This window comes from Peromyscus leucopus, chromosome 2 (assembly GCF_004664715.2).
Source record: "Peromyscus leucopus breed LL Stock chromosome 2, UCI_PerLeu_2.1, whole genome shotgun sequence".
In the NCBI taxonomy this organism is placed as follows: domain Eukaryota; kingdom Metazoa; phylum Chordata; class Mammalia; order Rodentia; family Cricetidae; genus Peromyscus; species Peromyscus leucopus.
In genome coordinates, this window is record NC_051064.1 from 108,300,431 (window position 1) to 108,315,065 (window position 14,635).

Genomic DNA, 14,635 nt, shown 5'->3' on the forward strand with positions numbered 1-14,635 from the left:
GCTCCAGCCACACTTTGGTTATGCTTTTCCATTTAACAACCACCTTGAGAGGAAAGTACTATCCTGGTCTTGCATATGAGGAAACCCAGGCTTGGGCAGAAGCACCGTCTGAAGGGTCACTCTGCACATCAGTGGTCTAACTGGAATTTGAACTCACTTCTGGGCAAATACCTCACAGGCAACCTCTGGAAAAGCAAAATGTATTTCATTTGTTATTATGTACACTTATTGTATACAAATGAGAAAACACTGAGAAACAAATAAAATGAAAATGAAATAAATAAAATAAAAAGTGCTCTTAAACTCAACCATTCAGATACAAGACTATGTTTATTTCCATCGCATGTCTCTTTGCAGTGTCTCTTCCAGGTAGAGTTTTCTAGGTGTGCTCTTGCAACCAGCGTTCCTGTTGAACTAGGTATGTATCATGAAACATTTTAAACCTATAAATCCATTTCCATATAATTTACAAAGATTACATAGTATTTTGTTATATGGCCATACTGTTTATTTGACCAATCTTCTGTTTCAAATATTTAGCTTACGTGCAGCTTTTCACTAATATAAAATATTACAAGTAAACAAGTTTGGTCTTTGAGTATGTCTTACTTCCATAGAAGAAATTCCTAGAAGTAAGATGGATGATTTAGAGTGTACTCTGACTTTAAAGACATTTCAAATTAATGTATTGCCAAACTGTCACTCCCCGCTGGAGACACTGTAAGTTATTTTTTTTTTAATGCCAGAGTTGAACCCAAGCACATACCAGCAAATGTTCTAGCACTGAGCTACATCCCTAAGCCAAGTTATAACATTTTAAATTCTTCCCAGCAGTGCAAATAATCCTGAGTCGTATCTTGCCAGCCTGTTTATTGTTATTAAATCCACGCACTTCACATTTTACCTTCTTATTTCTTGATCCAGTTCAAGTAATGGGCTGTGCTGAAATATGAGTCCTCCAAGATGACCATCTCCATTTCCGGTCTGAGGTGGGCAGAGCCTGGCCATGGGCCTTGTGGGTATGGATTTGACTAAGCCTTGGGTGTTCAGTACCTACAGGTACTGGTTCGAGTGGCCCAACTGCATAGGCTCTGCCTGACAAAATGCCTTCCAGGGACTGTGCTGAGCGGGCCAGTCAGCAAGCTGCTGCCAACAGTGCTGCCAGCCCTTGCGCTGTGTGGGTAGCAGCTTCAGGAGGAACTGGGGAGACATAGAGTTGAACCGTCAGAAAAAGCACTCTTCTTGATAACTCCTGTTCCAGCCAAAGATCCGAAACAGCTCGAGTCTCCTGATTTCCTATGTCCCCCTTTGCTGAGTTCTCCACAATCCTGTGGACTTCTAGCCTTCCACATGGCTTCATGGGAAGATGTACCTGGCAGAGTACCTGTGTCCCAGGGTACTTAGCAGAGTACCTGTGTCCCAGGGGTAGACTATGCACGTGAGATTGAAGGGCTTTCAGAACCAACTTGTTAACTTGTGAACCAAGTTTGCAGGGATCCTTTCACAAGCACAAGCTTAATCTTTCCCCGAGAGCAGACGGACCTCCTGAAACCCAAAGCTAGACTGTGTGGTAAGAATGGAATAATTCGAATGAAGAAGAGTGGAGAGAAAAAGTATTTAATGACACCAGCATAAACATCTCAATTACTTCATGATGGGGACAGTTCTACAAGTCGGCTGGAAATGCTAAAGGCTATTGGATGAAATCTTCTCTATGGCCAGTGAGTGCCTCTGGGTTTGGATTTGTGATCTGTTCTTCAAAAGACAATGGTCAGCCAACTCTTGGGTAGGGAGAATCATCTTTCCTAGAAATGCTAACAGTGACCTGGAAAGATACAGCCTTTTCTGCCTGGAAATCCCTCTCTGTCTCCCAAGGGGCTTGGCTGACCTCTGTTCTGATCTGAAAGGGCAGTGCCAAAAGCACCCTTCACATCTTCCCTTCCCAGATCTTTCTATTTCTCCTGTTTGCCTCTTAACATCCACAGTCAGCCAGCCGAGGGCTCCTGGGGTGGCACCCAGAGTCTAGGCTACAGTCCCGGGTTTAACAAGAGTGAATCCAAGAAGAACTGGAAACAGGGTGGGATGTCTTAGTACTTCTGGTAGAGCACCACACACACATTTGTTGAAGATGGGAACACCCCTGGATGGCCCAGCAGCTTGACTGACCTTTTCCTGGCCAAATTCCAGCTGCTTGTATTAGGGCTCCTACATAACCTATGTCCAAATATAAGTAAAGTACGAGAAGGTCTCCACTTGCAGAATGAGAAGGCTTTTATGGTAGTGGACTGACTAGGGAGAAGCTGAGCAGTATCCATGCTTTCCTGTCTACAGGAAGGCCTCTCACCTGAGAGTTCCTTGTGTATCATCTACCTGTTCTATAAAACACCTGCACCCAGCTAACTTTCAAGAGAACACAATGAAGTACAGTTGCAGGAAATCACGTGGTAAAAGAGAAAGTAGGAAAGAAGGGGAACAGCTGTGGGCATGCTAGAACAGCTCACTTCAAAGATGTTATCGTCTTCACATTTGCTCCCGAGGAGCCACAAATTTGAGTCTGGTTTTTCTAGCCTTCATGAGCAGGTAGGTGGGTTGTGTGAGAACCATTCTTCAAATTCAAGTCTACCTGTCTCTTCTTCCCTGAGTTGACCCTCTTCGTTACCGACATACACAAAACACCACCCTCCAAAACTTGAGGTCACTGAAGGTAGAGATAGGAGTGTGTGATTGTTTATGTTGGAAGCTTAAGGCTTAGGAGATGCTTGGGAATCAGAGAGAGCTGGCTTCTACCTGTGGCCTGTACAGCAGCTATAAGGTCTTGGAAAGTTGTCAAGCCTCTCTGGACCTCAGAATGTCGCTGAGAAGATTCAAGAGACAATTGCAGCTTTTATGGGAGAGGAACTTGGCTGCCAGGGAAGGTATAAACTATCTGGTCTTTTACTTATTAACATCTGACTGATCTATTATTTTCTCAACTATATGGACTCTTGGTAAAGAAGGTTCAGGAGGTTTAGTAGGCCACAGCCTATTGCAATGATCTGATGCCCTTTGCTCTTACAGGCTCGCATCTTTGACTCTACACACCCCTCAAGTTGCTGCTGGAGAAGTCTGAGTTCATAAAGGGTTGAGGGAGCAGAACGTCATCCAGTGAACAAGGCAAGCACCTGTTTGACCTCAGGATGGCTCTGACCTTTGCTTCCTGGGTCCCTTTCTGGCTTCTTTTGAGCCCTGGAAGAATAAGGAAGTCTCTGATTAGAAGGCAGCAATCCTAGATGCCTCACTGCCCTGAACCTTGGAGAGGGATATGCAACTAAAAACCCTTGGAGCGCTGCTGAGGATCCAGCATTGCGAACAGCAGAAGTCTGCAGTGGTATTTGCTCCGCCCATGGCCTTGGGCTATCTAGCCTCAAAGAGGAGGTACTTCTTGCCTGCATACATGACTTCTTAACTTCTTGCCTGCATACATGACCTCTTGCCTGGTCACAGTGACGTCTTATAAGAAAAGAGGTAGGGATCACCCTGCTCTTCCTGGCTTGATTGGACACTGGATGGCTAGGTGCATTCATTCCTGGACAGAACAGAGGATGACTTCAGCTGTTTACTTGGTTCTGTATTTGTGTGTGTATTTTCCCAATTTATATCTTAATAAATCCCAATTACCCATTAAACAGACTCATGTGGATTGACCTTAACAAGCAGTGCCCAATGTGGGGCATGAACCCATGACCCTGAGATAGTCTCTTGCTCTATTGACTGAGCTAGGGCTCATTGTGGAATGTGGGGAGGAAGTGTATGTCAATGCACCAGGGTATGAGAAGCACTGAGATGGGGAGGCTTAGTGCATGAATGAAAAAATGAAATAAAAGGAGGACGACAATACTACTAAAGTCTGGAAAAGATTTTTATTGTAGATATAAGGGAGAAAGCAGGCAGAGGAAAGAGTCCAAGCTGAACATGGCTGGTAGACTAAACTGGACCTTGGGAGGAGGAGGAGGAGGAGGAAGAGGAGGAGGAGGAGGAGGAGGAGGAGGAGGAGGAGGAGGAGGAGGGAGAGTGAGAGAGGAGCTGCCGGAGCCAAGAGACCAAGAGACAAGAGTAGCCAAAATGGCTGAGTTACATAGAGTTCAGGCTGGGGAAGGGCAAGCAGAAATCCAGCCTCTGGGAAGGAAAGGCTTAGGGTAGGTGAGGGCTGGGTAGTGCTGGGAGGAGCCACAAGTACTGAGTGAGACTTGTCCTAGGTTTGTTTGAGACCGGTGCGAGGGTGGCCTCGAAAGGAAGTGACGTTCCTTTGGATAGGCACCTGAGCTCATAATCTCTTGGAGCTGTTGGGTGTGTGGATTCAGATTAGGGTGATATTGAGGTTGTGGGCTCTCAGCAGCTACCAGCTAGTTTCCACTTGCATCCAGTACAGGCTGGATTTTCAAGAATGCCACCTGGACCTGCGTCCTGGGCATAGTGATGAGGGGGTACTGAAAACATGATTTTAATATGGTAAGCCCCAGGATGGAGTTGCTGGAGCAGGCTTTGTGAAGAGGTATACATTTTCTTCATGGTGCAGAGGTTTCTAGCTATGCCCCATAGTGAAGGGCATTTGTGAATCTCCTCTGCATTTTCCCCTGGAAGCAAGGGTGGGTAGAACTCACTTTGGCCCACTGTTTGCATCTGCTTTGGAACAATGACCCCCTTGCAACCTTGACTATTCTCTTTTCCTCTTGCTCTCAGCAAGGCCAGTTAACATCACCCTGAAGTCTCTGTGACCGATTTATTTTACACTCTCCTGTAGTGATGAGGATCAAACTCAGGCCCTTGCACATGCCAAGCAAGCATGTTACCACCAGGTTATACTCCAGCCCTTTATCCTATTCTTAAAAGGGGGCACTGTTATCCAATGATCACCACAAAGACTAATGTTCCCTGTGGTCCATATATTTAAAGGAGAGTTCTTTAGACTTAGGTGACTAGTATGCTCTGGGTTCTAGGGAAACAACCTGAAATCTAACTCAGAGTTGAAAATAAATGGATCTTAAGCTCAGCCAGTCCCAAATGGCTGGCCAGGCATATGCGACATTGTCTTGAACTTCCTTCTGTGAGATCCAAATAAAGCAATTACTTAAAATTTAATAAAAAAAAAATGTTCTTTGTTCTGCTTTTCTCATTTACCATATAAAACCCTCGCTCTTCTCACTAATGAAGCCCCCAAAGTCTCTGGGAATGTGGGGCCGTTTGATTGGTGAGTTGCTGCCCACTCAAATAGTCTCCTCAGCTTTCATCAAGATTTACATCAAAGGTGTGTACCCCTTTGCCATGTAGCATCTCTCACTGCATACCCGACCGGATCAGTACCAACTCCAGCCTGAATCACTCTTCAGCAACTTTGGGCTCTTTTCCTCGCACACTGGAGTGAAGACTGGCAAGGAGGTGGGTGGATAGGGTGGGTTTGCAAAACATTAATGAATGTAATCTGTGCCTTTTCTCTGACCCAGCTTGGCCAGCTGCATTGGGCTGAAATTCCACATTCCATTGTTCTCCTTCTAAGAAAACAGAACCGGCTCTATTTAGCCCTAGGAATCTTCTGTGTAGGCTTGTTTAGGAGAGAATTTGCAAAGCAGATGGACTGACTGTTTACTGTGTCTCCTCTAGTTCAAGGGAAGTCATATTATTTCTGAAGGCCGTTAGCACCAGGATGGGCATGCTTTCCCAGCCATCGTCCACTTGTATTCTGGTCAGTATGCTGGCTCAGTGGACTGTTCTTATTTCTCACCAATCTGTATGCACATTGCATGCATACCAACCATAGTTAGTGCTCAGTGGTGGGGTTGACTTTTCAATTTTTCTCTTTCCCTTCTATGTTAACCTTGATGGTAACAGTAATGAGGTCCTGGCCACCACTGTGCCATTTGTATCACTCATGTTGAGCACAATTGATAAGACCAGGAATAGAAAAATGTATCCCATGCCATTCAGTCTCTAGGAGTTTGGAATCACTGGGAGCGAGGGACTAGTCTTCCTTTGGGCCATTGACTTAAAATAGTAGAACGTAAGTAAATGCCTCCAGACACATTGCCTGCAATGGACAGGAAGGGAGGTTCAGAAGCATGTTAAAGTAAATGGAGAGAGAAACAAATGGAAGATAGAATGAAAACGCTGTCTTTGGGTCTGGAAAGATGGTCCAGTGGTTAAGAACACCTATTGCTCTCTCAGGAGATCACTGTTCGGCTCCCGGCACCACATTTGACAGTTGTCTGTAATTCCAGTTCCAGGGGATCAGAAGCCCTTTGACCTTCGAGGGCACCTGCATGCATGTGGTACACATCAACTCATGCAGGCACATGCAAATACACATAAAAAATTCAATCTTAGATTAAAAAAAAAAACCCTACTATCTCTTGTTGAAAGCATTCAAGTTGCGTGTCTGGCTCATTCCTGTGCTTTTTGCCCATTGCTAGGGATGCCTAAGCGAGTACTTCTAGAACACAAATTGCCTGGAGGGACAAAAAAAAACCCCACAGATTCTGGGCCTTGTCTCTGTTTTCCTGATTTAGTAGGTTTGGGGTGGAGGGTGAGAATTTGTACTAGTAAGAAGTCTCCAAAGAAGAGACTGCAAAAGGTCACATTTGAAGAAGTATCTGGCTAATTATCAGGGCATTTTTATCATCAGAATGTTGGGCATGTCCTAAACATAAATATTCCTAGTCTTGTTGATGGGACTCAGTCATGTTTCCTTTTTTGTGTGTTTCAGGCCAAGCGCCTACATTCTTATGATAAAACGATCTCTCTTCCCTGACCCCTGCAAACAATCCTGCTGGTCTCTGTTAATTGCAGTTGATAGTCCTCTTTGATACTTCAACCAGGTATTTCAACCCTGGGATGTGTGAATCAATGGTATGGCTCTGGAACCTAGGATGCATGAATCAGTGATGTAGTTCTGGGTGAACTGCATTCCCTGTTGGAGACCCAGCTTCTTCTGTGGTGAAATGGGGAATAACTATGTTTATCACATACAGGAATCCAGTGTCCGCAATTAAAAAAAAATTAGGCCAGGTTTCAATCCACATTGCAGACCTTAGTCTACCCATACCTGAGCCCTGGGGCTGGCTTCTCTGGACTCTGACTGTGTGCCTGGGAATGTAACCTAAAATATCTGAAATTCATTTTGATTCCTCAGGTTTTGCCAACAGTAAAAAACATGCCATTGGGGCCATCCCAGAATAGAAGAAGGGAGTCAGCTGGTATATCTCTACAGAAGAAAACCACACAAGCTTCTACTTGCTAGTTTTTCAACTCACACAGTCGTTCATCCATCACCACAACACTAAGGAGAAGTGGCTTTCTCTGCATGCTGTGCCCAATGCTGTGTATTTCTATATAAGGCCCTGTGCTCTCTTTCATCCACCCAAACTGTAAACAGGCGACAATATGAGCATAAATTGGCAGGAAATCGTCTGGGCATGACAACCAAGTCAGGATGTCTATGTTGCTGAAGCAAAAGGTAGGCGTTAGAAAGTCTAAGGCATGAGAGTCAGGTTGACAATCTAATGATAAGACTGAATAACAATATCTGCTTTGGTTTTCACAGCATACCACCACGTGATAAAAAAAGAGTAGGAGATTTGCCAGGGCTTCTCAGTTCTTCGGGCTGCATTTGAGCCACTCGTGATGAATGGCCCTCTAGTAAGCTGATCCATTTGCCAAAGCTGTTCATTCTCAACAGGGGTAGGCCGGTTGTTAGCTCCTTATGTCTGCAACTACTCATCAGTGGAATCTCCCCAACTTCAAGGGACCTCCTTCTGGTCCTCAGAAAGCCAGACAAGCTTTTGGATAGAGCTCCCCCCCAGTTCCTAGCTCCATATCACAGGAGCTTCCAGTCATGTGTAAGATGATCCAAGAGCAGTGGGATCTTTCCCCTCTTCAGAAAATCTACCAGTTAAATGCTTTTGCAGATAGGTCCTTTAGGGGAACGTGGAACCAATATTTCAGATGCAAAAGAGACGTGGATATTCTAGAAGAGATGACAGACAAGTGGTGCTTGTGTTAAAACCCGCCTCATATTTAAAGGGTGGTTTTCCTGTTTGCGTCAATTAGAAACTGCTTAATGAAAGACATATTTGTCTTATTTTCAGACCTTATACAAGAATAACAAAAATAACGGCGAACATATTGCATGAGTCAGATAACATTGGAACCCAGTTTGACCCTTGCCACTACCCTATGAGTTTTTTTTTTTTTAATTAAAGTTTCATTCTCATTTAAAAAATAAGGAGAGATCTGAGAAGAGATGAGGGATTTCTCATCCCTGAGCTTGGTTTTGGCCCCATTTTCTCAACTGTAGATTTTATACTTGTTCTATTATACCTGAGGAAATAAGGACAGTAGAACCACAGAGGAGCATTTCGGTACCATGTCTGTGCTGCATATTAGGAATCATATGAAGCTAGATTTCTGGGGTGTTGTTTGTTTTTGGGGGACAGAGTCTTACTGAGTAGCCCAAGTTGGAATTAAACTTATACTTCTGTTTCTATCACTTCTCTCAGGTGCTGGGATTTCAGGCATTTACCAACATGCCTAGGCCGTGTACCACCATGCCTGGGCCATGTACCACCATGCCTGGGCCATGAGGCTTTCTTACTCAGGTTCTTATATAAACTTTATTCATTTAACTCCTTTTGTACTAATACTTGGTCACTTGAGGATCTTTAGAATGTGACATGATATCTCAAGCTAAGTAGCCCCATGGAGAGGCTGTGATAGCTGAGCCAACATGAAGACTTCATTTCTATGATGACATGGCTTCTTATTCTCAGTATATAATAGTATATAAAGAAAATCGCTTGCCTTGCAAAGTCCATAGGAGAGAAATATCAGCTCTTGGCATCACAAAATCAGGTTTCTGAGCCAGTGGAATAGCAGAGAAAGTCCAGTTTAGTAAAGGAATGAGGAAAATACCCTCCCTGGGTGGTCTCTGAGGACATTGGACCATCTGCTACTTTCTTCCGGCAATGTTTTCATCACTTTATGGACACAAGTCTGAATCAGGGCTGTGGACATTCCTGGTCTTGCCTTTATTTCTGCTAGAGGTCAGGGGTACCAATATACCCAGGAACGTTTGACAATTACTATCTAAAGTTATTTGTTGTCCACCTGATCATCTTGGGACTACCACTATTCTTGCAGGAGAAATAGATATTAAACTTATTTTAGTAATTTTGTAGCTTCTTTGTGTGTGTGTGTGTGTGTGTGTGTGTATGTGTGTGTGCTTTTCAAATGTATCAGTCTATACGTGAAACACTCATACACACATACATTTGCAATTTGCATGTGAAAATATGAAACCATGGAATTTTGGTAAGTTAGGTAAGGTGATATATAGCATAGAGCTATTAAATGTCAGAATATAGATTTGATTTCCTGAGGCATAAAGTGCAGAAAGTCTACCACCAAAATCTTAAATAGATATGAATGTACATCATGGGGCAGAAATTGTTTCACTGATAATTTAGTAATTTCTGTTTATTTCCTGATTATATCTTAGAAGCTCATCAGATGAAGATTCCCATTTATGTATGGCCATACCTCATTGAGTGTGTCTTCTAATGAGGGTCTTGAGGCAATTAGAATATTACCTTCCTAGTGGGTAGAAGAGTGAGTTGAACAAATTAATGGATCTCAATCTAGAATCCTGGTCTAAAATGAATTAATAAAGAGTTATAAGAACCATTTTTAATAGAAAAATTATAATGGAAATTGTTTCTGCCCATCTCAGATAAAGCTGCCAACATGAACTAAACTGTTTTGGCTGGAATTTTATCAGCTCAAGGCTAGTTACACTGGCTGTCTCATTATCTTCACAAGCTCTGATTAACCATTAACTAACTAACAGTTCACAGAACTTTTTCTCAGAAGTGCTGGGGACTGAACCCAAAGCATCACCAAGCAATCTACCACTGAGCTGGTGTAGTCTTAGCCCAGTTCAATGAACTTCAGTAATCTTGTCTTGGGTAATTACTACTATGTACCTGACTCTGAGCTGTGTTCTAGGGATATAGAGATAAAAAAAAAGAACACCTTTATTATTTCAAGAAGCTTGCCATCTCAGAAGGGGTAGCATATCTAAATAAGTGTTTTAAAACATTTTCTTTTAGATTAGAATGAAACATTTTCATTGGGAACCTTTCCAATAGTTACAGGAATACTCAATCTTTAGGCACTAGAGCTGTTGGAGACATTCAGGGTAGGCCTCCTTTCAGATGATTGACATTTGGGAAGGTCCTAGCAGATGGAAATATCTTCCTTGTGTAGTACGGGGGCTGGCTTAGATCTGGGTCCTGTGGGAAGCAGGAAGACTCAGAGGCCATCAAGGAAGCTCTTGTGCAATTTAAGTTAGAGATGGAAAGCCTGGACCTGGATAGCCTTTGTGAAGAAGCTGGGGAGATTACTGGGAAGAAAAATCTAGGCTGGATTGCTGAAGAATAGTAAAAACACAGTAACTTGGACTTAAGAAATGGGCCTTGCTAGATCAACCTTTTCTCTGGCCAGCCTCCTGGAAAGGACTCTGAAGTCACAGCTAACCAAACAACCATTGCTCCTGGCAAGGGCTTTCTACCAGGTGAATGGTTTGCCATATTTCCGATTCCAGGAACCGGCTGCAATAACACTTATGCAATGATAGAATGCACAGGGACCGCCTCCAGGCGCCTGGCTGCGGAGAACTTGGCAAGACTGGAGTCCTCTGCTGAGTGGAAAGTCCTGCTTTCCTGCTTTGCCTGAACTTCCCTTGGATACTGACTTTTGGAGAAGTCAGAGCACGTAGACTTTAGGAGAAGTCAAAGAAGGTTGTGTGGGTTGAACCTGGAGCCCTGGCAAGGACAAACTGGGAGATATGCACGAAATGATAGGACCATCCTTCATGGACATTTATTATTATTATTATTATTATTATTAGATAAGCAGGAGACATGGTATTTGTGGGAAGTCCACTGCCTTCTCATGACCTTGGGCAGAGTGAGGACTTGGGAGCTGAAACAGACCTCACAAAGCCCTTAGACTGGTCATTTAACATCTTTGAGCCTCGGTGTCTTTGTGTATAAAGTGGGAGACGCGTCTGACCATCCACTGGGAATAATGAATGAAGTGGCCAGAACTTTGGTCAGCATCTCAGCAAATGCTAGCGGCTGGCTCAAAACATGACAACTCTTTAATAAGTACAACTATCAAGTGATTGGGCATGAAAGAAGGCAGAAGACCATCATTAATACAAAAAACAAATAAGGGATACATCTGTTGCAATAAAGGCACACGCTTTATAGACTGAGGTGAGTTTAGTTTCTGAATTTTTACAAGTCAAATATATGCAGATCAGATCATTCTCAGAATACATGAGACTTTCTGATTCAAGGCATCCTAGTGGCAATACTTTTGTGAATTTGCTGCTGTTATTGCTTCTAATACAGTATTATAATCTAATGTTGCCTCACCAAGAGTTCCGGGGGAAAGAGATGCTTTATCACAACAGATCTACTCATGACTATTCAAAGCCAGAAGCGGTATAAACGGCCACTGATAGGCAGGAGAATGAATACTGTTTGATATTACCTTGTAGTACTACACAGTACTAAATGGTATAAATCCCCAAATTTCATTCAGCAAGAAAGGATAAAAAAAATTGTCATAGGTACATTTTCTAAATAGCAAAAATTATTGAAGAAAAGACAGATGGAAAAAAACCTTATGATCTGGTTTATATATAGGGTCAGGATAGGAAAGTCAAAGCTATGGGGATTAAAAATTAGGTCAGTAGCTAGCTGGAGGCCTGGGCACTGAGGACAGAGGCTTAGAGGAAGTTGTCAGTGATTCTAGAAGCATTTTAAGATTTATTGACATTTTGGCACCAGGTTCCAGAATGACGTGGTGGGGTCTGTCTATAAACCTAGAATGTGGGAGGCTGAGACAGGAGAATTTCCAGTGTAAAAAATAGGAAGAGAAGGGGAAAAGAGAGTTCCTAAAGTGCCTAAATTTATCAGATTATTTTTTAAAAAACCTATTCATTTTAATTTAGGCAAATGATTACTTCAGTGAAATATATTTCAATACAATTTAAAGTATGGTCACATGTTGTAATATTTATCAGATATAAAAACAAGTTAGCCACTGATTCATGCAACACCATTGATAAGTCTGAACACCATTCAGTTAAGTCACCTACAAAGAACAGGAAGTGGATCATAGCATTGACATGAATTTGTGTAATGAGCAAAATCAAGCAGAGGTTCTGAACTCTGAGCAGTGACTGAGTGCTCTTGGATAGTGTGAGAGGACTGAATAGAAAGCAGAAGAGCGTATAGGGTGATGGGACCTTTCTTCTTCATTAAACAGAATTGATTATTGGCTCCCATGTTTGTGTAATGCTGCACAGGTTATCCTGGCCCTTTGACTACATCTGTTGTTGAGGGAACTAGAATTGTCCATTAAAGTCAAGCCCTTTGCTTCTTTAACTTTATTATTTTTATTACCTTATGTGTATGAGTGTTATCACCTGCATGTGTGTATGTGTATCATATGTAAGTCCCTTGTTTTATAGATAGGGGAAACTGAGGCTCAGAGGGATTGCACCATTTACCAAAGTTATATACCCGGGGAAGAATTGATTTAGAAGTCAAGCTTATTCTAGTTACCCAGATCTTCTGGCTTTCAGTCAGTTTCTTCTTAGTTACTATCTCTCTCTGGGGATGTGATGAGTCCCCTTTCCTTCATACATGTATGAAGTGTATAGTGGAGGGCCCCTGGGGCCTGGGCAGTAGATGAAATTTCATCACTGCTTGTGAACACCCTGTACCCAGTGTGGATGTTTTGTGCCTGGGTGCAACCGTGTGGGATAAATACTCAGACAAGGAGGCTCCCTTCCCTTGCTCTCCACCCTGGCTATGTGGGAAGGAATTCTGGGTCACAACCACAGCCATTAGAATACCAACAACATGTTCTTCAGACATGATGTGATCCCATACAATCTACCAAGTCCTTAGCCTTAGCAAAGGGTTCTAGCGAGAATCAGCTGGAGACTTCCTCACGACTGTCCTCTGGCCTCTTCAGCAGTGCCCTGAACTGTTGGGCAGGAGCATCTTGGAACCTGAGCACAAATGTTCTACTCCATTTAGAAATGGCATTGTCTCCCCATCTAGCCAGAATCCAAGCTAATTTAGGTCATCCTGCATGATCAATTTTTAGGCTGTTGTATAGGGTAATGGGGAAATTCTTTCATGTCTTATTTTTATAATGATAAAGTGGGCATCTCACTTTATAAAGCAAACAGTGATTTGCCCATTGACCCTTCTAAGGGAATGGTGTAGCTTCGAAACCTCACACTGTTGTCTCAGACTGGTGGTGCCGCTTGTTATGGGCTGATCCAAGGAGGCTTTCACGTTTGTATCTAAGCTCTGGTGTGACCAGTCAAAGAAACCCCTTCCTTAAAGAGGAAAGCATGGGTGCCTGAGGAAACAGAGGCCCTGAGATGGGGGTGTTATTGGAGTATTCAAGAGTCAGGGCAAGGTAATGTGTCTGGGTGAGGGGGTGGAGGTGGAGTGTGTCTACAGAAGTTGGAGAGGTGGCAGAGGGCAAGGAACTTCATTTGCTGACAATAGATGATGGATGAGTGAAAAGCCGTGCAAAGAAGGTCTACAACCTCAAGTCCTAGTCTCCTGGGAATGTGTCTCCTAGGACCAGTCTGAGGAAGAAAGTACTTTCTTATTTTCCTGTTTCCCTGTAGCCCAGCAAGCAAGTGAGCAAAGAGCAAAACTACAGTTTCTCTCTGGCCACAATGCCTGAGCTGTGGCCATTCAGGTGATTTAGTGCAGCCTTTGTGGGGAGCACAGAAGAGGAGGCTGACTTCTCTTAGCCCCATTGTCCTGGAAGCAGAAGAGAAAGAGAAGGGGATGAGAGACTCAACCCCAGCAGATCCTTTTCTGTGTGCTCAGCCCCTTGCCGCAGACGGCCGCAGCTCACGCCTCCCAGCGTTTTCAGGTGATGCGTTTCTGACCACCGTACAGCCACTCCATGCAGTCCTTCAAAGACAGTTTGGAATTCTTTTCCAGCATGTAACCTTCAGGGAAGGCAGAAGGGTGGACAAATCATATTTCCTTGATCATGAAGTCTGACTCGGGACTGAATTATTAAACTATGACTGGCTTGCTTGATATGTATCCATAGAGCTTATAATTAGACAAACATTTCTCAGCTCTGGTCCAGAGGTGTGTCTCCTGTGGTTGCTAAATCCAGTCATATCCCAAGCACTGTTTTAAAGAGGGAACTTAAGGTGTACTTCCTTTTTGTCGACAGGCACTGAGCCCTTGGTGTGGCTCATTCTGTGCTGTTTTCTAGACTCTGTTTGGTTCATGATGCTTTCAGATCCACTGTTTTGCTTGCTTGATCATGTGACCCTGGTCATCAGTTTTATTTTGTCTGCTACCACTGGGACTCTCTCTCTCAACTCTGAATTCTGCTGTCTTTTGTTCCTACCTGTGCCTGGGACCCCATTGACCTTGGCATTCTCCTGCAGCACCTGTGGGCAACTCCCTGAGCTATGGGAGGGTATGTGGGAGTAAGGAAAGAAGCCAGAAAGAACAATTCTCATAGCTTGAAGTCTTCGAGA